Source organism: Homarus americanus, unplaced genomic scaffold (assembly GCF_018991925.1).
Source record: "Homarus americanus isolate GMGI-L3 unplaced genomic scaffold, GMGI_Hamer_2.0 scaffold40565, whole genome shotgun sequence".
NCBI classification, from domain to species: domain Eukaryota; kingdom Metazoa; phylum Arthropoda; class Malacostraca; order Decapoda; family Nephropidae; genus Homarus; species Homarus americanus.
Genome location: NW_024735503.1, coordinates 2,357,244 through 2,383,882, shown reverse-complemented (window position 1 = coordinate 2,383,882; position 26,639 = coordinate 2,357,244).

Sequence of the window (26,639 nt, the reverse complement as noted above, 5' to 3'; positions counted from 1 at the left end):
AACTAGCTTCATGTACAAACAACTCCTTCCTCGTCTCCCACCTCCAATTTAGTCTCGTCTTCGTGACTTAGATCAAGAGATATCGTCTGTCTCTATCTATATATATATATATATATATATATATATATATATATATATATATATATATATATATATATATATATATATATATATATATATATAATTTAAATTTTCTATTAACGTGTGTCAGCAGTGACACTTTATAACCAGATTTCACCTATAGACAAAACAATTCGTGAGTTGGTAAGTAAAATTAAAGGAGAAAGTCTAAGAACTGATAAAAGGCTTTTGGGAGGAATTCTAGAGTATCATCACAGGTCAAGAGTTAATAAAATCAACATTAATGAAGAGAAGTTACCACTTTCGAGTGTCATCCTAAACGAGCCACCAAGTGCGACGATCAACTTAACATTGACAACTTATCGATGACATTATCTTCAGGGACGAGGCGATTTCTCCTTCTGGTGGAAAGGTTCTGGCAGCAAACTGTACGAATGATAAACACTTCCTCCTGAAGTCTAGATGAGTTTGACAAAATACTACTTTTACTTCACCTTTTCCTTTGCAGTGAGAGGACAGCAAGTTCTCAACCCACAACTTCTCTCAGTTGGTGTTCCCGACACTAGTCCTTCACCTATATACTGTAGCCTCCTCGTTATGTAAACACCCCAGCCACCCCCAGGTCCAGACTCTCCAGCCACCCCCAGGTCCAGATACCCAAGTCCAGACACCCTTCCCACAACCCCAGGTCCTATCTCCACCTCTACCACCACTACTCCAGGTCCTATCTCCACCACCACTAAGCCGCCACCACATTGTGTGTCACTAGTATACGGTCCATCAGTGTTAACTTAAACAGCACTCCAGTTGTCTGACTGATGAATACATTTTCTTGGTGGTACTGAATGGGAGCACAATTTATATTCACACACAAGACATCCTCGTGGGAAGATTTCCATGTCAACAAACGAGTTTAGTGAAACACAAGATTCTGCAATGATTATCTTGGGGGGGGGGGGGGTAAACTCCCCTGTGCAATACTCATGAAATTCGTTTATGTTATCCTCATATTTTGGGCTGAATTATGAGTTTGGAAAGTTGAGTATATTTATGTCTGGGTCTCCACAAACTGCACCTAACAAAGTTTGCACGTTTGGTTCCTCGTAATTCTCAGCGAGAGAAAAACTGCAATTTCGAAGTCTCTTCCGCATTATATATGATACACGCTGGAGGTTTCATACGCATTGCTGGTATCTTTGTTCCTCAATACAAGCGAAAAGATCAAATATAATGATAACACTTTAGAAAACTGTGGTCTGTCACCAACTGGCGTTCCAAAGACTTTTGTATTAACTCTCAACATGTCGGTTTGTTGTACAAAATAGTCACACGTTACCACCAACACACACCACTAACAACTAATAAGAAACCCTACACTGATACAACGAGCTGCCTGTAGTCCACCACGAGAGTCCAGTACATCACGGACTACAAATTTTCTATTATACGTGACATTTAATTACCACAGATACATGATAGCGTTACTGTAAGGTTGTTAAACTTCGCTTGTTAAGGAAAACTGACCAAACTGTTTAATGACAAAGGAATTATTGTTTAATTGTGTAAGACTAAGATATACTTATCTAAGACGAAACTGTAATCCATTCGAGTTGATAATGAGTTCAAGAAAAGTTTGGTAGTTTTCTCGGGAAAAAATAAGTACTTATTGTTGAATTCCTCTTAAAAATCCGGGTAAAGTTTCTTGACTAAGTGGTTAATGAGTCGCTCTCAAATCAGAAATGAGATAACTTTCCTCTTACTCGTTAGTCGAGATATTCAGAAGAAAAGACACACATCCCTTGATCACCGTTAGAGCAGCGTTCATTAAGGAAAGTGCGAGAGAGACAGGTGAGGGTCAACATCAATTTACAGGTATAATGCTCATATTAGAATGTCATTGTTGTAGCCATCTCCTGCGTGTTTGTCATACGTGTGGATAGTTTCATTAAATATAAGTCACGCTAAATAGGAATATTCTCCGACTAAGCTTTTTATAAGGGATCTGACAGTTATTGCCAATGTGTCAAGCAGGTGGAAGACGCGAGAGAGAGGTTGTGGGTGCTGGGTGGCTGTTGCCGTGTAATATTAGGTTGTGTTTAATTGTGTTGTGAGGTTATCATGAGATTAATGAAGGCAATATCAAATATGAAGTCATTTGGAGAAGATGATTTTGACTCATCACAAGAATAACAAATGACCATCACTCTGAAGATGAGCTGTAAGACGACTTGTGCAGCGGGAGATCTTATGTAGAGGTATTGGCTGAATTAACCCTTTGAGGACGATGATTTAACACTTCAGGACTCAACGGGTTAAATCACGTAAGTGTTCAAATGTACAGTGACGTTAAAAAGGCCGCATCTCCTGCCGAACGAGTCAGTGAAGATGGCAGGGAAGAAAGTCATTTTTAATACTTATGAAAATTATCCCCTTGATCATTATGAAAACAAAAATATCAGTATATTTTACAAGGATAACAAAGTATGTTTATACGTGAATCTGTATAACATAAAATAAATGTGATGTAACAAATACAAAGGCGCTTATTTTTAAATTGAAAGGCGCAACAAAAGCTCCTTAAGCACGAGATACAGTAAACTAATATTGTAATATATAGTCAAAGCAGATACGACCCAAGTGACATCTTATCGTCCACCACCAGCTAAATCTCTCCCGGCGGCGGGAATGTATAAAACTGTTTCATGGTGGGGGGAGGGGATGTTGGGTGATGGAAGGGGGATCCACCTTCCTGATATCGATGATGTTTTAGTTACCTCCAGGGATCACAGGCGACACCTAGAGGACGTTCCCTTAAAGTCCACGTCACTGGGTGGCACGAATCGGCAACATCTCCATTTTCTGGGCATTGTCAGCGGATTACTGCTTCTCTTGAGGGCTGATTACATTTCACCTGCAGAGCTATGAGGAGCCTCTCCGCGGTGGGTAATGACCGCCTGAAGCCTCATTCTTTACAATATGCTTTTCCGTAGCATTTTATACCCCAGTGAACGATTTTATTTAATGTCAAGTTATCTCAGCTTTAGAACTTAACAACTATTGCTTCGCTTACAGTTGTGACTAGTTTACTCCTAAACCACCTCACCTCTGCCGCACTTAATTTTTTTTTTTATACAAGTAGTTAAATGATGTCAGAATTACATTTTGAATATTTCTATCTACGTTTGAATACGACATATTCTTTCACTCTGCGCAGATGTTTCTTTTAGGTAACTGACTGCCGCCGCGTGAGTGACGTAGATCATTATCGACACAGTGAATGCTTCTTTCTCTACCCGGTGTACAGTAAACACTAAATCTTTAGAATCATCACTCGCCTCCAGTCAATTTCATACTGATGATGACGACAGCTTACAGGGGATCCGTTGTCTTAGAACGTAAGTATATTTTCTTTCCCTCAAAGCTAATTTGTGTAATTTATTTAGCAGTCTTTTCATGTTGAGGTTCGCCCCAGTTGCCCTGTGAGTGTAATTATGTGTAACCAAAATATTACAGAGTCTGCTGCACCTGGAGGCGGAGTAGGTAATCAAACACACATCCTTAGTTGGCTTCCTCATACGTGGCCAGATTTAAGTGGCTACATTTCTCTTACGGGAGATGTTGTTATTTCGGTGTGCAGTAATGTGTCATCCGTGGCTTTAAAAGCGACAAACAACATCACTGTCGTGTCTTTTCTGTTCCTGACGATTATGTAATACCTCGACAAGTGAGCAGCTTAACAGTGGATACCTTGAACCAAGGGATCTGCTTGACAGACAGTGACCCATCATAGTGTAGTATTTTTCAATTCAGGTTCATTGAAGGTAATTGTTTACGAATATAAACAGACGGGTGTAATTACAGTCATGGTGATGTAAGCGCCAACGACCTGAAGAAGGTTGTCTTTACACACTGCCTCAACATTAATTGATTTCGCATCTCTGATTATAATACACGCCAGGGTGTCCCCGTGCCTAAGTAGTGCTTAAGTAGTTATGTAGATCTTACTAATATGTTAAACGTGTCATCAAAGTTACTATGATCTACAATTCTCAAATTCTTCAAGAAAAGTCCTCAGGGGAATTTTGATCATAGATACACCGACCTATCTGAAAGATGGTTATCAGTCTACACCCGCGCTGTCACAGTCCAGGAAGATGAAGTGCACTGGCAGACCTCACTCAGGAAAGTCTCGATAAAGTTGAGCAATATCTCTACCAGGCTCGTGTACGTGACCCCTAAGACAAAGTTTTCCGTCAAAGCCCAACTGGTGATCAAAGTGTGTGTGGGAGTTGGCAGTATAACTCCTTCAGTCTCTCGCAGAGCTTCTGGATCTCCGCTCTCATGGCCCCATTTACCCCAGACTTGTGTTTGAAGAGTTTTCCAAGTGAGTCAGGCAGAAACTGGAAACCTTAACGTCATGTCTTGGATCCTTGCAAATTGTAAAATATATCTTACTTGCAGCTTTACTTCACGGCTAAGAAAGATAACTTGCAGAAGGCGAGACTGGACAGTAGCGGAATTTCGACAGCAGTCGGCGAAGGCCATAGAGGCAACATACTAGTAGTCAAGAAACTCAGTGAAGTGATGAAAATAAATCAAATAAGAAAAGAGGAGTTAATGAGAGCAGTGGAAAGAGAGAATAAGCACCAGTCAGAGACAAGACTCTCTCATGGATGTCACGTAGCTCACAGTGACGTGGATAGCGATCCAGAGTGGAAAAGCATTTCTCTGGGATCAAGTTGGTGTCAGATCCGTAAAAGCGTCAAAGGACATCAGAAGTTTGCCTACAGAAGTAGCAGCAGCTTGTGATAAGACCAATACCCTGACAGCAGGTAGGCAACACCAGCAGCCAGTAAATGTTTAGGTGACCAAAAAATTAACAAAATGAAGTGATATTTATGCAATTTGTCAAAACTGGAGCTCATACTGTATTTATTAAAGTTAATCAAATGTCATTAATCATTCATCCACCCAGCAAATTCCCAACGCTTGAACACCCAGTAAATATTATAGGAATTCATTCAAATATTTATCAAACATGATAATGAAGAGAATTATATTCCCAGGACTGGCTGGTGCCCTGCTCTTCATGTGCTGACCAACCTCAGTAGCAGGAAATCCGATTTACTATTTGTAGTAGTAGTTGAATGAGGGTGCGCTAAGTCCGTAGACTTGCTAGTGAACAACTTCATTATATGGTAATTATACTCAGGCTTCAGGGAGTTTGGCCTTAATGACGTATGTAATAGATAATATTTTTGTCCTCAGAATTTTTATACATTGAAGCTTTAGTATATCTTTCCTGAGCTATTTCTTGAAGTATGTTCCTCATTAAATGCTATAAAAAAGAGAAATGTGTGTGTGCGTATGTATATGCGTGTGTGCGTGTGCGTGCGTGTGTGTGTGTGTGTATGTGTGCGTGTGCGTGTGTGTGTGTATGTGTGTGTGTGTGTTGAAGGGCGGTAATGCGCCAAAGTTAGGGATGTACAGCGTTTACGAGTATAATGGAAGTAATGAGCTGACATTTCTATATGGTTAAGAAAATGAACTCTGAACGAAAGATAAAAAAATAGTTGTAACATACTATAAAGGCACACTAGAGAGACTACCTGGGGTGACTGAGACAAAATAGGAAATACAAAACGAGACGAAGATGAAAAAATAAATAAAAAAAAGTATCGGGACAGGAAACTGACAAAGGTGGAATGTATTTACTGAATGAATGGGAAATGAAGAATTGGTATTAAAAAGACTCTACATTTGAGAGACAGACCAATGAGATGGGAGTAATGGCATTGAAACTGATATTGAAATAGTTTATTTAACCAGAAAAATACAGATACAAAGTGGATAATAATAACAATATTGACAAGGTTCAGCCAGTTGAGAACCTGAGCTCTCTTAGTGGCGCCTGATATATACTGTACATTTATCTCAAGAAAGTATTATGTAACATTTAGTATCATCCGGAATAGTACACGTAATAGTGTTAGTAAGAAGATATGACTGTTACCACGGTTATCACTTCATTATTATTATTTGTGTTTATTTACATTTATATTATAAGTATACCCAGTCATGATCATGTCTTGACGGCAAATCTATAATTATTGCAATGGTAATTTCTGTCTATCTGCGTGACAATATATAATGGTTTTGATGGTACAATAAAAGTAAGATTATAAAGTAAGTGTTATAAAAATATTAATACTTAGAAAATAAATAGTTTTTAAGAATTGATTTAAAGGAAGAGAGCATCACCATCCAGCTGTCTATGAGGATATCAGAGCATTATAAAGGATGAATGAAGGCGAGGAAAGGAGAGAATAATCTTGCTCTATATTCACTCGGCCGCCGCAATACTCAAAGTACATAATTGCAATAATAAAGAATCAATATTAGATCTTTATTAAAACCTGATACATTCTCGGCTTCACTAACCTAGAATATACGCTCAAATATTGTACCTTAGTTGTCGAGGTACAGTAATACATTATAACGATAACATGTTTGATAAATCAACTTGGACTTTTAACTTAGTTTGTATGAAATGCTAATATAATTTTTTATTTTTTTATTTCCGGTTGTGAACTGCGGACATGGCCAGTGGTGTCCAGCAGGAGAGCTCGGAGGCCACTAACACGGGAAAAGTGGGTTCACCAAACTTTTTTCACGGCACACTGGAGACGGCGAACTTAGTAAGGGATAAAATTTTGCTGAGATATTTTGGTGGTACCATCAGAGGGCCTGGCATTTTCACAATACTTTCACGAAACTCTAAATGCACTGACTTCCGCTCTTGTTTAAAGTTTGTTGTCCTGTATTCTTTAGGTTCTGACGAGAGTTCTCCTGGATCGCCTAACAGATGTCGAGGAAAGTTTGAGAACTTTCAACAACAAAAGTTTATCTCAAATTTGTTTTACTTCCTTAAAAAGTCTGTTACCCTACATTCATAAACTAACAATGGTAGCTGTATATCAAGGAACTTCTTTTATATAGTAAATTAGTCCTTTAGTTATTCTGAGTTGGGTTACATGTATTAACAAGTAATGGAAGAAAACCTGTTGCGGTCTATTAAAATGAATAAGGTGGTGAGAGTGAGTGTTACACCCAAGGTCCAGCCTATCATCTAGGGGTGGGTGTACTCGTGCGTCGTCTGGTAAATTACTAACTTAACTCTGGACGGTTTAAAAATCAGATAACACCTGTAGTGCTGTGTCAGCTGGTGCAAATATGTATCTTTTTCGGTCACTGACAGATATTCTTCGTCAGCGATAAAGTGAAATACAAAACCACTGACGCAGCCATCTGTTGGTAAATATTGTTTCGTATAAAGAAATAAGTCAATGGAAATTTAATTTAGTAGATTACAGCAGCCTCTCGCAAAAAAAAAATATATAATTTCAGTGACGCTGAGCAACAGTCTTTAGGAAGTGGCGATCATGGTAAAGTACAGTAATGATACACCCAATAAGAGACAGACAGACAGACAGACAGCAATATTGTGAGAGCAAAGGACAAACAAGCAGCCAATAAGAGATGTCAGGTTCGTGAAATCATTCCTTTGATCTCTCTGGTTTTCCTATGACGTCATCCTCACGGTTGACTGAAATGTCAATCACCAACTTTTCTTGCACGAGTAACATACTTTGGCTGTAATAGAGACGGGGAAAATATACAAAATTACCTGTTCATTAATATACAGACCCAGGTGTTGAGGCATTAAACTGTAAACCTGCGGACACCTGTACTCGAAATTGTTTGGTCTATCCTCTGGTGAACGTTCCAACACCTTACTGAGCTCTATGTTGAAGTACAGTTTAACATTACAACATCAACATTTCATTATTTCTTCATTGACAGAGATAAAGGAAGAAGCATTTGAATGTTTGATGATGAACGTGATCTAACGTCAAGAAAGAGAGAAGTGAGAGGTATTTAGGGCAAGAGAAACTAAGGGGATGGGGGCTGAGGTGATGGGGGCTGAGGTGGTGGGGGCTGAGGTGGTGGGGGATGAGGTGGATGGGGGCTGAGGTGGGGGGCTGGGAGGGGGCTGAGGTGGTGGGGGCTGAGGTGATGGGGGCGAAGGGGACTGAGGTAGTACTTCTCTGTGGAGGGAAAGTTTGGAAGTTACCATAAATCGTATATGAAGGAACAGAAGTAAATAAAGGGAAAAGTGGCGACAATATAAGAACAGAAAACAACTTATGTGACTTGTGAATGATGGAGACGTGGCGAAGAATAGTGGTAGTGAGACAAATGGTGAATAGTGTCAGTGTTGCAGAGGTATGGTGCCAGGGTATACATTAATACTCCTATATAACCGGAAGAATATATGTACGGCAATCAACATTTATTCTCGGGTGTACAATCTCACTTTCTCTTCGCCATTTTCTTGTTATCCCTTAACCAAAATCACTTTATTGTAACATTAAGAACCTTTTTCTCTGTGTTCTAATCTGGTCATGGAGGAAGGTCGACCTAGAATAACAAAAGGCGAAGGTCGACCTCAGGAAAGACTCGCCCCTCCCCCCCCTCCCTTACTCATCATGGCGCCCATAAAGTTCCCCAAAATGTCGCCCACCTTCCCTTACAATAGTTATGCTAGATCACGATATTTGTATTCTTTAAGTCTGGTTCCATAAATTAAGAAAGTAGTCTCCAAAGCAGCGAGAGAATGAGTAATATTGTGAGAATAACCGCTGGGTGGTGGCCTATAACACAACGGAGACGAGAAATCTAGGAATTTGGAAAGATTGGATCTTGTCATAAGCCTCCTGAATGGGCTGTCGCTGTGGGTCATGAGGCGATGGGAGGGGAATAGTTGATTGGTACTAGGAGCGGGGAGAGAGATAGGGACTGACAGACAGACAGACAGACATTGACTTGGAGATTATAATGAAACATGGAAGACAGGATGAAGAGGCTGATGTGTCGGACAGTTATGAGTAGAGAATGGATAATAAAAATACCATTATGGAGTCAAGGAATAGTTGGACCGGTGAAAGAGAAAATAAAATGTCTGTCTAAGGTGTTAAATGTAATATTAGTGTCATATTTCTCCTGGGTGTTGTGGTGTATCACTTCCTGATTCTGTGTAGAAAATGTGGTCAAAACAATCAACGTCTTTATAAAGCTTCTATCATGTCCATTCACAGTGGGTATATATCTTGTTGCCTTCCCTATTCTGGAGTTACTGTACTGACGAGCTATAGGGTGAGCATCTTTGTTGTCAATATGCCATTTTTCAGAACCCTACCTACCAGAATTCCTTTATACTCCAGACAAACACTATTTGGAAATTCCTACCACCGATTGTTTTCCTGTATCACATAACCAACAACAAACACAAAAATCCTTCTTCAAATATGTCAAAGGAATAGATGTGACAATGTTTGATCTCTGTGTCATTTATTAAGAAAAAGCGATGCCACAGGTACTTGTAGGGAGTGAGCCAGAGAGTACCCTGGGTCAGGTAACTAGGGGTAGACCAGGGAACAACCCGATTCAGGTAACTAGGGGTAGGACAGGAAGCACCCTGCCTCATGTAAATAGGGGTAGACCAGGGAGCACCCTGCTGTGGCTGTACGAGATTCCATGCATTTCAGAATGTATAAGTCGATTGGATTTCTACACCCGTACAGTGTGCTGTTACCGACGGCAGAATAATATCAGAAAACCTCACACGGCAGATATGTGGTATAGATATTTTACAAAAAATTTATATTCAGTTTGATATTGCGGAAAATCTCCCACTTTATATTAAAGCAAGTACTGTCACAGGTTGATAGTATAGTCTTCTGTAAGTGGTGGAACTTGGCTAGACTTTGATATTTGTACTTTATAAGAATGTTGACTCACTTGGCAACTTGTTCTCTGTTGTTTGAGAATACAGTTAACATTATAATTTTCGCCACTGAGAAACACAAAGAAGATTTTTGTGCTTACAGGTGTATGAAGGTGGTAGATATATCGATATCCTTATTACAGTAAAAGAGGGGCTAGGCCATCATCTTGGTAAACACTACCACAGTAGTATCTCATCCCCAACACCCTGAGCCTATCCGTGTATGAGGTGCTATAACTAATACTTTAATGTCACATCTATTAACACTCGACAGTGTACTCGACAATGAGGAGATGATCCCAACGAGATGATGACAGATACCTGTGGGTGGTGTAGGGAGGCCGTGTCTACATGTATACAACAGCGTTTGGTCATTATTTAGTCAACGTGAAGATAATATTGTGTGAACAAGGTTATAAAAAGTGACCAACAGAGGAATGTGATGTGACTGAAAAAAACATTAGAATAAATGAGGCAAAATGAACACATGTAATGTAATGCTTCACAAGTAGCAACGTTTTGTAGCTGCCTCTCAGACGCGATATTTTCTGCCAAATTTTGTACCACGTCATCCATCCGTCGTGTCTGCTACTCCGCCTTACAGCTTCATGCTCATCCACGTGACTCTGGTAAAAATTATGACACAATTACTTGACGTTCGGAGGCCATCCCCGCTTCGTGAATGCAGCTGCGAAATTCGTCCTATTGTTGTTTTCCCGGCGAAGGATTCTATTCTTGACTGGTAACGCCTGAGTGGCCACTTCCTACCCCCATTCAAATTTCTTTTGGAAACATTAATGAATATTTACATGAAAGATAATTCGAGAATTCTCTTCATATTAGGATTTCTATGATTGTTCACATCAGTAATAATTTCGATGAAAATCATAAAATTGTAGAAGATTTGAGCCTTACTATTTAACTATGGTAATAAGAGTTGTCATATATTGTTTTTCTTCAGCTGTCAAAACATTGCAGTGATAACGCTTCATGATACTTGTGACGGTTATAACAACTCCTTGAAAGTGTCATTACTCGGATCTTCAACACAGTAGAGTTACTTAAAAAAAGTTGCCCACTACAGGCAGAGTATAAAGTGTTTACTCCCCGCAGGGACCACTATAGGCAACGTTCACTGCTGGCAGGAAGTATCCATAATGCCGTTATGAGCTGGTCCAGTGTTCAGTTGAGATAAAGAGTGTTCAACACAGACAGGTTCCACTACGGGATGTGTTCAACACAGGCAGGGTCTACTGTAGAGAGCGTTCACTGCCGACGAAGTCCACTGCGGATAATTCTCACAAACTCCTGCACTTTGTCACAGGACTTCACTTCATCACAGTCCTCGCTACACTTCTCGAAAGATCTATTTCTTTGTATTAAAGTTTGGTTCCATCAATGTTTGTTCAAGCCTCAGCCTACACTAAGGTACAGTCGTATTCTTCATTCATTAGTCATCACCAACTTTATGCTCCCTCGCACACCTTAGTGCTGCGTCAGTTTCAGTGTTTACACAACAGGAAGTTGTTGAAGGTATTTACGTACTGCTTATCTGTTCATCCGTTTAATTTATATGTATAAAGGGCAGTGTCTATGTTTTTGTTTGTTTGTCTGTTCGTAATCTCCGACAACAGTTTTGAAGATAAGAGTTCTAAAATTTGACATGTAGATGTGCTTGCACCCCAGAAAAGACCCATAGGTCGTCCCACTAGCCTGGCTCTGGCCTCCTTCTGTGGCCTGCTCACAATGCCTCTAATTCCTCAAGTCTTCCCCGGGCGGGTGGGTTGTCACGTGACCGGGTTATAAATTGTTTCACTTCCAGTTTTACTTAATCTACAAATACACAATTATATTTATTATATTTTCTGCTTCCTATTTTCACATTTAAACAATTACGCTATTGCCCATTACTGTTGTAAACAAGTGATTGTCGTCTGCTGATGACAATCATAGATTGCAACATGTTATGTCATATAAACACAGTTTATTCAGGCAATAAACGTGTCTGTAATTCACTCGCTAACTTTTACTACAGCAATACACTTTTACAACTCGATACCGCAGTATTTATGTCTGTAATTCCTGAAAAATGTGTCTAATTCCCCCACAGGCTGATGATATTACTCTGCCATGCTGTATTTTCTCGCTCGTACACTGGAGTAAATTTACCCAGGAAACACTATAGAGAGAGAGAGAGAGATCAAACAATAATATAAACTCACACTTCGGGAGAATAAGTTGTTTTGGGAGATAGTCGTTGGAAATGAGGCAGACAAAACTACCAAGAGGCTATGTCTGGTCCGGCCACTGCCACCATGGACACTGCCACCATGGACACTGCCACCATGGACACTGCCACCATGGACACTGCCACCATGGACACTGCCACCATGGACACTGCCACCATGGACACTGCCACCTTGGACACTGCCATCTTGATATTCCAAACATGGGTTAATTAATGCGGAGTTAACCAGAATCTAAAATAAAACATATTTAGAAACTTTAGTGAGCTTCCAGGACCCAGGCACTGTTTACATGTTTGTCGGCAAGTTTAATTGGAACATTCTACATTTTAGCAGGGAACGTTTCCAGGTAATTTGATTTTATAGAATTTAAAATAAACAATTTAGATTCAGAAATAGTTTTTTTGTTTAAATCCAAAGTGAAGAGAATATTGGAGAATCAAACATAATGAAAAAGTTGCCGTCATGAAGTAAGGTGGGATTCTGGTTTTATTCTCAAGGGGTTTAAAGGGAAATAACAGTGAAACAATCTCTGGAGGCTCATTGCATTAAGTAAATGGAGAAGACTACAACGGGTAACGGAGGAGGTAACTTAGAAAAATAAATAAGCGAGAAGGATCATTAATCAAGGTGGAAATTAAAAAAAAATGAAAGTAGGTCACAAACTAACGGACAGTTCTGCGCATTACAGATACAGTATAATGCACAGTAAGTCTTTTATCTACGAGAGAAGAAGACAGGGTAGCCGGGACTTACACTTCACCACCCTCACTTCCCTGGGCGTGATTCAGGGACCTAATGACATGGAACGTAATCTTAATCTTCAAACCTATATCATCCACACCTGTACCCTACACACCTGTACCCTACACACCTGTACCCAGCAAACATAGTAAACATATACCCCACACATTTATACCCTGGACCACTATGCCCTCCACATCTGTACCCTGGACCACTATGCCCTCCACACCTGTACCCTGCGTCACTATAACCCCCACACCTGTAACCTGGACCACTATAACCTGCACACATGTACCCTGGACCAGTATGCCCTATACACCTATACCCTTGACCACAATAACCCCCCCCCACACACTGGACCACTATGCCCTACACAATATGCACACATGATACACCCCTGTACCTCCATTGTAGCACTAGCACACTATATAATTACAAAACTATACCTTACATCTCTGCACTCTGCATAATACACACCTACACTTAACACACCCGCACTCAACCTAGTTACACCCTACACATACTTGGACTGTACGCACCTGACCTGTACTCAACACACCTGCACTGTACGCACCTATCCTGTACTCAACACACCTGCACTCTATACACCTGTACTTTATACACCTGCACTCTACACACCTGCACTACAAATTTACACTCAACATGCCTCTACTCTCAGAGAATTTAACCAAGACAGTTTTAACAAGTTTATTTTGCTCCCCCAACACACGTCGTTGTATTTTTCTGATGTTAATTTGTATTTTCGGGATTCTGGAGTTAAATCTGACAAAATATTGGGGAAGATTAATGTTTTATTGTGGCACTTAAACTGTTTTCTCCTCTTCCCGTGGTGGCTTAGTGAGCTCAGTGAACTAATGAGGAGACTCCAGAGGCTCATAATGTGGAAGACATCGAAATGGGGGTAATTAAGTTCCACATCCTACACCGACATTGGTGTCTCTGAAAATAAACACGTCCCACCAGTGCTTAACAGACATACAACCTTGTCTTTTCAGAATTGGTGACGTCAGATGTGTCTCTATAGGTTGACAACCTTGTCTGAACAAATGATGAACAGGTATGTGTACGTTCATTGTACATCGCCCCGCACTTCTCGTAACACCTGGAGGACTGAAGGAGCCCCCCAGGCGGTGTACTCGTACAGTACAATGTGTAAGAAAAAAGTAAACACGTTTTTCCTAATGTACTTCCTCACAATTGTGTTCAGAATTCCAGCTTCCCAGCTTAAAAAGTACCTGAGAAATCACTTGGAAAGCCAAGAAAAAAACCAAATAAAGCTATAAATGAGGACATCGTTTACACGCTTGGCAAGACTGGGTAGTGTACTGTACTGGGGCCTTTAACTCGGCTAATCCCTACCTCTGCAGGTTATCAAGGGAGAAACTCCTGGGACTCCCAGGTAAAGAGGATGTGAAAATGTGAACCACTTTGTTCCAATAGGATCAGGAACTTTTGGCGTCTGGGAAAAACTCCCAACTTTATGAACTAGTTTAACCCAAGGTAAATTGAAACCATCAGAGAACCGCCGGAAATCAGTTTTCTGTCCCAACGCCTTGACTATGGTGCCCAAAGTGCGAGATATAGATATATATATATATAACGAAAGATAATAAGTTGTAAAAGAAGTTTATACCGTACCCCAGCCCTGTCTCTCTTCTGCTAACTATAGTAAATTACTCCATTTTCGTATCAATGCTTCAGCCAGTTTTGACACAAGAATTTTGTGGTACTTTTTACCGTTACATACTGTTACTGTTGTTGATGGTAATGGTATTCGGTTCTGTTGTTGTTAGTATTTCGTTATTTGATATTTTTGTCTGGCGAATCGTAGCTTGACATGTCCCACTTAGATGAACCTAATGGTGTACCTTGCACTGAGGGAGAAGACATGGCTGTTGATTTTGGGGGTCAGAATTTCACATGTCAAGTTCATAGTTGTTCAAAATCAACTTTTACTTCTCAAATAATAACTGAAAATTCCAATATCTGATGAACACGATACTACAGCACTATCTTGTCTTTAGGGAGAGGAAAATAGCATTAAGTTATTGGTTTAATGTGTGGTGTCAGTAGTGGTTTATCTAAGAGACTTTCACTTCATTCTGATTACCATAGTGACTAAAGCCATATTGTCCCAGGAAGTGCTGATACAGGCGTTGTAATAGTGGTTGGGATAAACTGACCACCCAGGAACTTTATATAACATAAGGTCAAACGGTCTGCTCTTGGGCCCTGATTGAGGTTCACTAGAAGTTGTTTTGGTCATACAAAATTCCCAAGACTGTATAAGTTATTCCCATGTCTCTTGAAGCCTTGAAAACATGAACTATCTCACTTACCCTGATAATTTAATTCAATAAATACATAAAAGATACTGACGCAAAATAAAAATTGCTTGAGGAAAGAAAGGCGAGAATATTAATCTCAAGTAAACGTCGACGCTGCGAAAAATTTGAAACAAGAGTAGGTTGTGGTGCATAGTGTACATATTACCAGGAGTAGCAGGGAATACTATCAGATTCACCAGGGGTAAGACGGAGGGCTGATTGTCTCACTGAAGATAAACTGTTTACCCTCACACACCAGACTTACTAGTGTTAGTTTTCGGTCCAGTGTTTACAAGTATAGAGTTTTGTAATTTTTCAGAATATTAATACTAAAGCAATCTGAAATATCTACAAATAATTATTTTTTTCTGTTTTAATTTCAACGTATTATTATTATTATTATTATTATTATTATTATTATTATTATTATTAAGCACAATCTTCACGTCATGTTGAATAAGACTTATACTACATCACCAAGTTGGCTGTAACTGTCAGACACTTAAGAAAACAAAGAGGAAAGAACTGGATAATAGTATAGGTCAGCAGAAAGTCTCTGGCCGGATCAGCTTTCTGTAGTAAATGTTAACATAATCTTGAATGATTTTAGACACAGTAAGATAAGGTGAATGATTGTTACATTTTATGACAAGACTAGAGGGTATTGTTCTTGGAGTATGTTTTCAATGTGAGTTCTCTGTTATGTTCTCCAGTAAGCGATACGAACATTGTCTTCATAGTTCAGAGCGTCACTATGATTGTGGCTTTAATCAAGGCACTAGATCAATCAGAACTTTTACTGTTACACTCTGACTGTCTTGTTGTGTATGAGAACTTATCGTTGCCTTGGTGATGGTGGCCACGTCAGTACATGAGGATATTCCGGGTACCAACCTACGGCCGGTATAATTAGGTTGTTGTTTGATTTGATGGTAAGGTGAGAACTTTTCTTTTTTAATTGAGGAATACTGAATTGCTTGGTACAGGCATACAATAGACATGATATGGAAAAATTAAAAAATACTCCGACAAATATCATGGTCATAAGATGAGCAACAGGGTCACACTTAGTCAATTTCGTTGCTAATAATACCATATTTTATTTCTCTTACATAAACGTTTCGGGTTTTTTTTGGTACAAACTCTTATATGGTAATAATTACGAACAGGACATCTCTGGTAACATGGGCGACAATCAGCGTTTGCTTCAGTATTCGCTGTATTTCGAAACGTCTTTACTGAGTTTACCGAAACAATAAAATTTGAGCTAACTCACATTCCCCAGTGATTGCCGACGTGGAACTGTCAACAGGAACTGACAGCCAATTGAACCAGATTGTTCTTAAGTTTCGAGAGAATGTTTTAACGACTTTCTCTTGTGAAAATATTTTACTTTCACAGACGTGTTTTGAAGTCTCTTATCCCTGCAGTTGTTATAACACTGACCTACACTGACTACGGTGATAATATATTTCTGACGTTTAAATTATTAACATACAACTACGGTTCAGGTAATTCAGCCACAATCTGATGGATGAACTTTTCTTATGGAAGTAACTTTTAACCTGAACATGTGTCTCTAGATATTCCTTGGTGCAGAATGTGTTGCCAAAAAATATTACTTCAAAGTTAAACATTATATCATTAAATTGGTAAGCATAAGACATCCACTTAAACATATGGTGTTAGTATAATACACAAATTATCAGATGTATAGAATAAGAAACCGGTAGAAAACAACGAAAATATAGGAAGAACTATCTTACGCGGACTAAGTTTACGAGTATACCATATCTTATTTTATTTTCTGCCAAGTAAAATACAGCGAAGGTTGAGTGCATGTTTTCTCCTCCTGGTCATAAAGCTGCGGTGTCTCTTAATGTATTCACCCGAGGCTCACACAGTGTCAGGTCAACTGGTTTATATCTGGTGTCCTCCTCCCACACTCTGTCTTCTTAATAAACCTGAGCCGAAAACATACACCCATCTTTATGCTTGACTGTGTTACACGAAGGAGGAGGAGGAGGAGGAGGCAGTGCTTCTCTGTTACACTGCTCTGTCTCACCCGCTGACGGCAGCTTCAGTTAAAATATTTATCACCTCGTCCTTCCATTGTTGAGAATATCTACTCGAATTTTAAGCTGAAAATTAAATTTTTTTGTTGTCGTTGTAAGATAATCGAAATATATCCCTGAGACTAGTGAAGTCTGGTGACCATCGTGAAGCAAACGAGCAACACAGGTTAAGATGTACTGTACTGTACTGTACTGTACAGTCACTTCAAAAGGTCCGTGTCTTCGGCAATCAAAATGAACCGCCGGAGCGAAGCCTGTGAGTCCTTCAGTTGTGATTCACAACCCCTAGATGGTGCTTCGTACAGCACGCATTAAACAACACTACGCCAGGTATAGTTGCCTGGCGACTTTATACACAAATCACTAATGTGAAAGCCAGCTTAGGCCTATTATTATAATTTTTAAAACAACATTATTATGAGACTATTACTGTCGTATCTGTAAGTGCGTAACTAATATTTTTTATGATACACACACACACACACACGTGTTCGCGCGGTGGAGGTGTTGGTGGGGACGGTGTACAATATAAGTGTTGGTGGGGACGGTGTATAAGTGTTGATGGGAGAGGGTGTAAGTGTTGTTGGTGAGAGGAAGGAAGGAAGATGAGGAGGTGGTTTGAGAGTCGCCGCAGATGTCCTCATAACCTGCCTCACGTACAGCCACTAACTCCCAGACCAGGTGACACACTGGCCACCTATCACAAGTTTCGTATTGGCCGGCGGGTCACACCAATTCCAACAACTCCTGTGTAAGCGACCTGCATCATAACATCATAACAACAGCCTGTGCTCACCAGTTGCCTAGTTACTCTCTACCTCGCTCCATACGCTCGTAACTCACCACCCATGACAAGTACAAAGGTTTTATATTTCTTAAAATGGCTTCTGTATTAATTGAAAGATAATGTTGCTATATTGAGCAGAAAAACAAATAATGGGGACTAGTTTGTTACTTTATAGAATAATTACAAAGTTTATTATTATATGGGAGAGAAACGACACCTAAAGGACGCTTTGTATTGTAAATGTTGTTCTAGAAATATGAAAATATTGTAAAAAGATGAAAGTTGTGTGTTCAAAAATGAGGAAGAATGAGGCGAGAAATGGAAAAGTGGTGAGGGAGGGTGGGGGAGGGTGAGGGAGGGTGAGGGAGGTAAGATGATGTGGCGGTAAGAGTTATCAAGGAAGTGAGGGAGGAGGAATGAGAGAGAAACTGCTGAGGAGAACATTTCTGGCGCCAACCCATCTTAATAAAGATAATAAGAAAAAATTGAAGAGGGAAGAAGAGAGATGGTGATGATAAATATAAGAAAATCAAAACAATAATGCTGTTGTTGTCTTACTGATCATTTTGATAATCGTAAAGATGACAAGAAAATAAAATACAAAATTAAAGCTTAGAAAAAATATACAGTACTCCAGTATTACAGTTCATTTACCTTTTAAATAAGCCAACGTTAACTGCTATAATATATCCTTCTCTCTCCTTCTGTACAGTAGTGTTATATTCATCCATTATGATTAAACTTTAATTAAATTTCACGACCTATTTGTCTTTTACTTTTGGTAAGATTCCCCTGAGGCTTGTCCATGGTATCACTTGTTATAGCATAATGTGAGTTATTGTTGCTGTAGGTCTGAGTGTTAAACTTAGGCAACACAAGACTGCCACTGTCTACCATCATTTTACAGACAAATATACGTATTAACAGAACTGACTTACATGACTTACTATGACAGGGAAATGGAAACAGAGAAGAAGAGAAAGAATTATGTAGCAACATAAAGAAAGATATTACGTGAGGATGACACACAGAGATAGAACATATGCTCGATTTATGGATCTCTAAAACGAATCGTTCACACATGCATCATCGTTGCCACTCAGGAAGATTTCAATTTCAGGAGATATTGTGTATTGGCTTCTCTGTGTAGACAATGTTGGCCGGGGGAAAACAGATCGAGTGTGGTTTAGGAAAATTTTTCTTTGCGTGGAGGGTTATAGAAGTCCGGCTTTTACGTTGTTATGTGAATGTGGATGGATTTGTCTGTAGAGATGGTGTCGCATAATTTGAACAAAAGCTTGCGAGTTTGCTTCTTAAACTGTGCGGTATATATGAATCGTGAATTATTTTGTTTTCACACACACACACACACACACACACACACACACACACACCTGTGCTCCATATCTATATTAGTTAGAACAAGGACGTCTACAGGTAGTGTCCCTGAACGCTCTACTCTGAGGCTCATCCCATTACATAATGTTCTCACGAGTCAGCCTGATCTTCCTTTCATTACTCGATCCCTAATATCAGGTTTTTAACAAGACTCGTAATTTAATATTGCTCTCAAATACTCTAATCATTTCGCACAGCCTAGTCATTCAGGATTTTAATTACACCAATAAGATATTTTTCTCCAAATATCCAAAACTTGTCGTTCTCTCCAACCTATTTAACAGAGACGTATCACCCGAGACCGAGAAATTGAGGACTTACTGGAATAAGCCTACGAGAAGGAGAGTAAGAGGAACATTGATGATGGGGAGACATGGTAAGAAACAAGTGCAAAATACCAGACTGAGAGTGGAGGACAGAGAGACCAGAAGAACGTGTCAAAGAAAGATTCAAGATTCCGACTTCTAACCTTTGAGAAAGATTGCTGACTGTGTCGACAAATTCTCTCGAACTCGAAAAAAAAGTTTTGCTCCTGTAAAATATCACAATGCATTAGGGATTGGAATTGGGTGTATTTTTTGGTCACCACTAAACGAAATTCATAAAATTTTAGCTTTACCATCCAGCAGGGATAACACTCTCACTGACATGCCAAAATTAGTCAATCGTCATGTGCAATCGGCTTATTTACTTGACCATCAACGTTCAATGTAAAGCCTTAACTTGCAATATTTAACGGCGTGGATACTGTTCATGGGATATACTGCTGCATGACAGAAGAGATTGACCAATAATACAAAATCTGGCTACAAACTGAAAATATATTTTATCATATATAAAATTATTTCTGCTAAACTATCTATATCTATATATATATATATATATATATATATATATATATATATATATATATATATATATATATATATATATATATATATATATATATCCGAAAGTAACCGAGGTCGGAATATTTTGATACTATTCGACAATTTCTGATTTTTTTTAGTTCAATTATTCTATCGTTTCCTTATCAGTTTGTTCCTCATTATTTCAAGCAACAAACATACTCAGTTGCCATGCCTCGGCTGCCACATAAAATATTATATTTGTTATTACTATGCAAGCAAATATTTTTTTATTAAATTGTTTTCAGTGCTTGTTACTTTCCGAGGCGACTTTATGGCGTTTTATATATTTTTTAGAAGTATTTGATAGTTATTCCCCTTAAATTCAAATTCCGGAGAACAGTATAAATTCCGTCCAAATGTTCTTAAAAGCCATTCGGGTTACAGTTCGGCTGTATCGGCCCAAAATTGGATTTTGTTCAAAATCTCATTATAGGTACTCCTGATTATGCCGATTCCGAATCTATGGACTACAAGTCGATTGTGGGGCAATTAGTGGTCATAATGACGCCTGGAAGATTTTAATGACGTTTTTATCAGTGCTAATTACTGTACTCGCTAACTATTGGTTCCGAGGCGATTGGTTGGTGTTTTTGTGTTCTTCTGGATGTGATCTTATTCCTTTGTTCTCCCTCTCTCTCCCTTGTGTGTTCTGCTACACCATCTAAAAGATTTCTTCATTTATTTCTCCAGTGGGTTTTCCCTCGTTTAACAGTGTGACCATTACCCTCCTCTATATCGTCTACCTATTATCTGCTCAGCTTGTAATGTACGTGTTACATTTATTTATTCCTGTAGTACTGTATTTTCTTTTCGTAACCGCTCGGTTACTTCTTATTCATTCCGAATTCCAACCATTTAATTCATTTAAAAAACGAATTAAGTCGAAATTTGATTTAAAACAAATTTTACATGATAGCTGTTATTGTTCCACATTTCCTCCTAATACCAAAATAATATATATTTAAAAGATTACATAAACTGTACACTAGGAAGATATTCAACATAGGATTCTATTAAACTTTACCTATTTCCGTTTTTTCCCCAATACTCTGTCATTACTTTACTATTTCCTGTATTCCAAGTTTTCCAACATCGCTTCTAGCAATGCAAACTTTCCGCCGTCTCATATTAAGTTGCAGAATAAAATTTTAAACGATGCTCTTATAACTTTGACTGGATAACATCACGGGAGGTAAAGAAGGTGTGAAAAGCAAAAGTCATTATAGTAAGCAATCAGGTTGGAGGAGCAGCAACACGGAGGAGCACTTCTCACTGGAGTAGCGCCTCCAGGATAATAACCTTTTATAACTCCTGGAAAAATGCAAGAAACTCACTCCATTTGAGAATTTCCATTAACCTAGGTATCAGGAAATAGGGTCGACCTCTTTAAGGAGAAGTAAGATTGCCTATCTAACGCGTGTAAATACTTTGGCCAGAGTCTTATTCAATTTTCTCGAATATAATCGACAATTACTGCTCTTTGGTCATGCATACACGGTATCTATAAGCTTGGATATATATATATATATATATATATATATATATATATATATATATATATATATATATATATATATATATATATATATATATATATATATATATGCAAGTAAATCACTGTAGGTGCGCGTGATCTAGGTATATGCTTCGCCGTCTCTTAATTTACTTAAATATCCAGGTTCTAGGCGTAACCAAACAAAAAAGTGAAGTAAATTAAAAGAATAAAAATAAATAAAGTAAACCTTTAAGAATTTAATTAATTAAATATTAACACAATAAAGAGCCTCGTAGGCTGTCACAACAAATTGATTCACCATCGAAACTTTTAAGACACAAATGATAAACATCGAAACATCAAAAGAATAAAAATAAAGCATTGGATTACGTTAACACTGCATAAACATATAAAAACTAACACTGAAATTAACTAACGTGAAACAACACTGAATTACTTAAATGTAACTAAGCAAATACTGATGGACACAAACAGAGACATAAATAGGTACTCACATAGATATACCACATTGGTGGCGACAGGAACAACACAAATAAATTAAGTATAAGTAACAGGTGACGAGTGGCACTCAAAGGATGTGAACTGTATGACAAGAGGACTGAACTAACTCCGTCAGTTGGTGGGTCCTATATATAAGGTCGGCTCCCGCCACGCGACCCGCCGGTGGGTCGTTTAACGATGCAGATGGTCGTTAGAGAACAAAGAATACTGGTTACAATATAAAATGGGTTTGAACAAATAATAACAGTTAAAACCTTAACAGCACAGGGTAAGGTGACTAGATTATATAATAGTAAATACAACACATCATTACAGGAATAATATGGAACATGGAAGCATGTTATATAAAATAAAATAGAAAAATACGACACGGTCGTAACAATATATATATATATATATATATATATATATATATATATATATATATATATATTAATGAGCAACAAGGAGGTCGACAGGGAAGACCTTTGAGGTTTCTATAATAGACCTAACTTTAATTAACATACAGTGTAAGCAGATAAAGCTTAAGTTTATCTTAATATACTGTAAACTGTACATAAACATTTGGAGTGTATGGGACATTAAGTCATGATTAGAGAATTACAAGAAAATGGTGAAGATTAAGGCTATAAAAGAAACTAGACTGTGAGACCTAAAGCACACCGAGTAATGCAGATAATATGCCTCACCAAGGCGGCATAGTGAGTACAGTCTGTCAGTACAGTATTATAAAAACGTGGTAAGATTAACGTAACAGTTTAAAGGAGTTGGAGAGAACTGCTTTCAAACGCATCCATGCATCACGTGAGGGCAGGAAACGTTAAGAAGAGCGAAATAAAGTTATTGAATAAAAAGATGAAGTGCCTCTGGGAGACACGTAGCGGAGGAACTACGAGTATATCTTATACAAGAATGTCCATGCAGAACAATCCGCTCCAACTTGTGCAGTGATTTGACGAGTGAAGGGAGTGAGACTATGAGTTAATGTACACCAGGCACCAAGGGGAGGGGCGGCAGACGGTGATCGACTGTACTATTATATACAGCTTTTGTCAAGGCGAGGTAAGGGAGGGGGGGGCGATCACCCACCAACAAGGACAATACTGTAGTGGCATATTTACCAGGGTGTGTCTTTTTAACCATCGCCTGACTGTCCACCATCTCCCACACCACTTTCCTCCACCTCCCTCTGTCTCCATCTGAGCCATCTTCTCCCTCAATGACCTATAGCTCCTACATCCCACACACACACACACATACACAATTCAGAACCAAAAATAATTCGTAAACTCTATGAATTTTGTTTAGTTGTTCCATAAAAGCAAAATGTTGTCTAAGGTGGTATAACGTTACAAGAATACTCACTTTATTTAGCAAGTTACTAGTTTCCACGATAACAATTAGTTCCTAAGAGATTCGTGCTGATTAAATTTGCTGTGTATTTTCATGGTGTTTTGGGGTAAGTTTTAAACTACATCTTCGTCAGAAAGGAAAACCAAAAAACTTTATTGCACGATAAACATTTACTCCCCGAATGCTAGAGTCAAGTTTTGTTGGTGAGGATTACACGCTGGCCATTTTGAGAATCACTTGCATTACTCGCTGGGTGGATGGTGGTCTCTCGGGGAGCAGGACCGTGAACTCAGGCTTCTACTTACTGTAAATTTCTTTGGTCATAAAAGGTACACACAGAGCTAGTCTAAGATGCTTGTTTTATACGCTTCCTGGATTAGAATGAGTGTGGATGTGATGATAAGAGCGTAGTTATCATAAGGGCAGTGGGTGTGATAACAGTGGGTGTGGGTGTGATGACAGTGGGTGTGGATGTGATGACAGTGAGTGTGGATGTGATAACAGTGGGTGTGGATGTGATGACAGTGAGTGTGGATGTGATGATAGTGAGTGTGGATGTGATGACAGTGAGTGTGGATGTGATGACAGTGAGTGTGGATGTGATGACAGTGGAAAGTATGCTAACTTCGACCGAATAAAGTGATAATGATTTTAAAGCAAGAATGTCAGAAAAAAATGGTCGTGAATTGTGGTACAAATATATTTATATTTAAGGGAGGTGTTGGCGTTCAACCTGGCAGTCTCCTTTGGATCAAGTGTGTGAATCAGCTTTTTTGGAGTAAAACAATAAACCCAAATACAACACAACACTAACTAAACAGCTGTGTTTGACTAGTAATTACAAACTACGGACCAAACTGAACTAAATTCACTGACAACAAGCAATGAAACTCAACCAAATAAAGGGAAACTGTAAATGTTACGTTTATTTAACCGGAGAAGTTGTGTCTCGCAATTTTTACAGTAAATATAATTCTGTGAGTCTGGGTGGTGGGTTGGTGGGAGGGGGTAGACTGACTACTGAAAGGTTTTTCACCAAAATATTTATCGGCTTATTCAACATTCTATAGACAAGGGCTGTAGTGTCTACGTCATACCTCCGGAGCTCTTATTTCCTCATCACAACTCTCAAAGCTCTACCCATTTGCGTCTCTGGATCGGAATCTTGATCAGGATTTCGAGGACGACCTCCACTAAGATTTTGGGCAAAATCTATTTTTCAGCTCAAAAATCCTCCTAACGTAACCCCTTGGCGTCTCTAGACCATTGCAGTGTTTTTACCCGAGGAAAAATATTCCTGATTTGGCTAAAAAATCGCAGCACAGTTGTTTCTCAGAATCAATCTTACAAAACTTAATAACAAAGCTTAAATGATTTATGACATTAAATCACAACCATCAAGTCAGTGAAAAAAGATGTGACCAGCTGCCACACGGTTTAACATCGACACACTACACCAGCATCACGAAACCCTCAGATTAAATCGCGCCTCCATCAGCTGATCACTCAGTCCTGCTGCCAGAATACCAATACCCGAAGCTGAGTATCGCAGCCTCTGATGTAGTTTTTATTCTAACTTACTCGTACCACCAGTTTTTTATCGCTTTATTAAATTATTCCCTTCACTAAAATTGTTTTAATAGAATTTAATTTAGCTACGACAGCCTTGTAGAGAACACCACAAGAAGTTCTACGTGTCTTCATATATCAAGATAACTAAAAACCACACACGTACACAGGTAACTGCTACAACGTGAGCAGCTGGTTACAACGCTGTTACACCACTGTCTCTACAACACCAATAAAAATGTTTACTGGTAGATAATTAATTTGCTGGAACACAGAAGATACGTAGCTGTAACACTGTTCATTCACTTGTAGCACAACATAAACCTAGCTGTACCACCACATACACCAATCTGTAGCACCACATACTCCTAGGTGTAGAAACCACATACTCATAGGTGCAGCACCACATACTCATAGGTGCAGCACCACATACTTATAGTTGTATAAAAAAATAGCTGTCAAATTATTAGTGTTGCGGTTAACACCCTGACCCTACCTCACCACCATCACGCCACTTGCTAAGCTCCCCCTCACTCCAAGTGACCCCCCTCACCCTTACATCGTCCTGCGCCATCTATAGATCAACTTAACGACTGCTTCTGATTGACAACTTATTGAGTCTCGTGGTTCACAGAGGGAGAGGATGATCCGACAATTTTTCCAGCATGTACACACGAACTTCACACACGCGCTGGTGCCACACTGGCCATATCTTTCGACCAGGTCGACCAGGCTGAACTGTTGCAGAGTGTACCATTCGCCAGTTGCCAACGAAAGGTATCAGGACCCACCGACTGGGATAGGTGAAGGAGGGGGGTAATCCATACCCTTCCCAATCTTAGGGTTCTGTTACCTTCCTGATGTCGATGATGTTTAAGTTACCTCCACGGATCACGGGGAACACAAGCGACATTGTAGCGATGACAGACTGGGCGTTTCTGGATGGGTGGCACGACTTGGCAACAGCTCCTTCATCTTCTGGGGACGTCGCGTCAGCGGGCCACTGCTTATCATCCCCAGTTGGATGGGGTGATAGAGGGGTTTCAAAGTCACCTCCTTTCCATCAGGGCTCATTACAAGGAGGACTTACACAGTTCACCTGCAGAACTTTGGGGATCCCCTCCGCCTCCTCGTCAGGTACTACAGCCTCTGCGCCCACATGTCCCTGATGGCCGCCTGAAGCCTGCCTGCGTATGTTAATTTGGAGCCCCATTCATTTCAACATGTACCCCAATCTTCACAGTCCCACTCCTCCTACCGCCG